Raw genomic sequence first — 4,261 nt, 5'->3', positions numbered from 1 at the left:
TTGCTTGTTGGTTAATTTTTTGAATGCATGGTGAAGGCTCCACATTTATGTTCCAATATGCTGCTGTGGGGCTCTACAATCGTGAGATGATACACCGTAAAAAATCTTTGATTGTGCTTTATAAATTTTAAAGCTTGTAAATATAATACTCAGTTTGGTGTTGTAGAAGCTACCTTATACATATAAAGTAAATTATAAACTTGGTAAAGTTTATAACAGTTTATCTGCTTATTCGGTATCCATGTGTGTAGTTTCCTGCCAGCTGTTATTGGCGTTTGAGGATCAAAGTCAACATACAGTGTATTTGCATTCCTAAAACAGGCAAACCACAGCAATCTAATGTAACTGGCCTAGCTGTTTTAGCACCTTGAGGCCGAGCACAAGTATTGTTTTTTACTGAAAATTGCACCAAAAACGTTTTTGCATCATCCTCAATTATATCAAACGAACAAAAGCTATGTTGGCTTTTCTAGCGAAGTCACGAGTTTCAACCAGCCACAATCATATATTCATATCACTAGAGGTTGTCTTCTCCAGGTTTTTGCAAAACGATTTCAACCGCCGTCAAGGGAGATAACTTACGTTATGCTTTTAGATTTGTGTGTCGCCGTATAGCCTCAGCGCATACTTTGTACTTCATTCAAATATTATACAAGTCAATTTTGCCGACACGATAGCCGCACCCAAGCAGACCCTTGAAGAATAATGGTTAGGTGCGTTGATCTCTTGCTAGGTGAGCAACGCGTTTACTCGTAAGCAAGAAGAATGCGTTGGGAGATTATATAGGCACTCCTTGTTTGTCACATCAACGCACGAGAGACTATAGAATATTTGTAGAAACGTGATAGCCCAATGGTTACAACAATAGTACTATTTTAGGTTAACGTTTTTTCAGAGTTTTTAAAAGATAATTACATCAAACGTGTATGATTAACAGTTTTCTTCTCTTCTTTTGGACACACAAAAAACATGAATAAGTGGTGTGCCTCTTAAATTAATGTCATTAGCCAGCGTTTAACAGTATGTGTTACATTGCAATCAGGCTTCGTAGCAGTGCGTTAGAAGTGTTGTGTTAAAAAAAGTTGTGGTAGAAGAAGTTGTGTTAGAAGCGTTATATATATGCGGTTAGTCTGCAATCTGACTTAGTTTTCTGATAGTTCGTAGAAGGAAGCTGTACTGGTACGCTGATTTGTTGGCGTATGTTGTTGGAGGCTCTCCTCTTGTTATGGTTCGAGTGGAGACCATATCTATAGGTCGGGTTTGTATATGTTCATCGTAAGAGCTTGACAGTGTAGTGTAGAGTTGAAGATAGAATGAGATGTAAGAGTGTATGTCTTATTTTCTTGCGTCTATCGGCAAGTGTGTCAATCTAAAGTTTTTCACGTGCAGCAGTAGTACTTTCTTTTATGTTGGATATATATATATATATATATATATATATATATATATATATATATATATATATATATATATATATATCTTATTTTGTATAGTCTTCATGCTTTTGTGTAACTTTAGCCAACGATATCTCTACATCGCCGTTCTTCAAGCTGTCGCTAAATGGTATTTTAATGATACCTGGTGTATGACGTAGAGTTGTAACAAAGGTCAACCATGCCTCCATAAACGTCTTTTTGGTTACCAATCATCTCGAAGAAGTTTCACCCTAATTGCTTTAGGTAAAGTACTTAAATGGATTAAGCTTCAACAAGGCTCCATTTGTACCCAATTGACTAATGCTCTATTATTTAGATAACACAATCCTAGTGATCAATTCAAAATAGCCCACGTCTACTTTATTGATACACTTTTTGAAGTGTAAACAGATTCACATATGCTTTACTCTCCATCTCAGAAGAATTATATTTATCGCTTGCTCCTCCGTCTGAAAGTGTTGATAATCATGGAATGGCGCGAATTTTATGTCTTTTATTGCCGATGTTGATAATAATAATAATCAGTCCATGCTGGTCTGCACTATTTCAGTTGAGCAACACTACCACCTATAAAGATGTTATCTTCCAGTATGTGATGTGAAAGCAAATGTAGATTGCAAGATCAAAAGAGTAATTAGAGTTGTCCATCTTGGCCACACAAAGCTAAGCTAACTCACCTTCATGTCTGAACATGAAAATCAGTTTGTGATATGTCAGTAGAGGAACAGCTCATCAATTGCATGGTTGTCATTACATTGTATATCACAGCTAGACTGAGTTTAATTTTCGAGTACCTTTCTATGGTAGGCTCTACCAAGCTAGACAGTGATAAGTAGCTGTTTAAACCATTTTATAAGATAATATTTTGAATTTTTGTCTGGCCATTATTAATTTTTGAATTAGATGAGTCGTAGATACAGAAACAGTCGTAGAGCTTTGCTAGTCCCTAGCAATATAAACTTTGCTTCTTGGTAAAACCAGCATAAGTACGGAGTACAGCATGTGTGAATAACTACCTCAAATTGCTTACATGTTTGAAAGAAAAAGTCAAAGGAAACTAAGGTCTTGTTTACTTTGCAGTGAAAAGTAATCAAGTTCTTAGCTAAGAAAGCTTTATCATTTGCTAGATATTCTATTCATATACAATCATACCTCTACATACAAGTGTCTCAACATACGAAAAAATCGAGATTTGAGCAGAGTTTTGAGCAAGTTTCTTCCTTGACATATGAGCAATCTTTGAGATCCGACCATACTAGCTGGTTCTCGATGGCCACTATAGGCACAAGTATGTGAGAGGCCGCTTTTGAGAACAGCATCGCTCAGTCTTTTTTTCTCGAATCAGCTTGAAGAAAGTTTTTAAAAGGTCGGCTAAAAGTTATGGGTGAACACAAGGCAAAAAGCGCTAAACCAGAAACGGATAATAGTAAATCAAAACGACAAAATTAAAGTAAGTTTAGCAAAAGATTAAATTTAGCTTTAAGTGTGCGTTTAGTAAGTTAAATTTCCAAGTTAAATTGAAAGTTTTTTTTACATAGCGTCACAAAAGTTTGGTGTACCGAACAAGTCTTTCAGACCACCGTTAGTCACTACGTGTGTCTCGAAAGAAAAAACTTACAGTAGTGTACATAGAAATGTTACTTTTTATTGTAGATCTTAACTAAATAAATATTTGTTACTTTTTTAGCGTAGGCACAGAATTACAACCATTAAAAGCATGTTCTTCTACCACAATATCCTGTTTTGTGTTTTTTCTTATAGTATCGTAATGGATTAATTTGCATGTAGTTATTTTATATAAGAAATAGTGCCATACTGACATATGAACTGAGGCCCAGAACCCATTAAGCTCGTATGTCGAGGTATGGTTGTACCATTATTCGCAACATCAAGCTAGTTTCCCTTAATTGAGCTACCGCGGCCAATGACCAGCTAGCTAACTTTGGCAAGATCTTTTTAATTTACGTTGTTGACATAATTAAAGTCGCGCAGTACTTTTACTATTGATGTTTCAGGCAATCGCATGAGTTTTATAATTTGCAGGAAACACAATTTACGTATACTAACTTAAAGATGAACTCAAACTTAAAGAACAATCACAAATGATAGAAAAATATTTTTTAATAAAATCTATTAAATTGTTGTGCAAGTTCATCTTTAAAAAGAGCAAAAGCATCAAGTATAACTGAGTATCCTGAAGGAATGTCGCTGGATATCTACATATAACTGTTTACACTCACAGCTTCCCTAGGAATAATTCTTTTTACAAGAAAGTTTGGTTCCTTTCATTTAGCATGACACGTGGATGGTTTAGGTACTCAAAAGATCTATCCAAATCCAATTAAATGGGTCGATTGTTTTATATAATTTTTCTCTCATGATTTTAACATTGAGTGCAGGTTTTCCTCTTTACTATCATTTCTTGTGGATAGTTGATACCACAATTTTTCTTGTTATGCCTTGGAATTCCCTCAGCTTTCCATTTTCCATTTTAAGAATATGTCAATAGAATTCAGCTGGAACAATCCCTAAGATAGCACAATGCATATATATATATATATATATATATATATATATATATATATATATATATATATATCGACATCTTATTAATTTTGTTGATTTAAGTAACAGCTGCCTAGACAAAGAATCGTATGTCTGAGGTAAGCTAAGCAAGTTTCATAAAAATTCATATTTTGTACAAATCTTAATTTACTTTCCGTTCCATAAATAATAATGTACATTGTTATCGATGTTACGATGACAGTAGTTTGTCATCATTATAGCAATAAAAGTATTTTAGCACCAGTTTTTAAATTAAATTG

Source organism: Watersipora subatra, chromosome 10 (assembly GCF_963576615.1).
Source record: "Watersipora subatra chromosome 10, tzWatSuba1.1, whole genome shotgun sequence".
In the NCBI taxonomy this organism is placed as follows: domain Eukaryota; kingdom Metazoa; phylum Bryozoa; class Gymnolaemata; order Cheilostomatida; family Watersiporidae; genus Watersipora; species Watersipora subatra.
Note: the sequence above shows the minus strand (reverse complement) of the source record.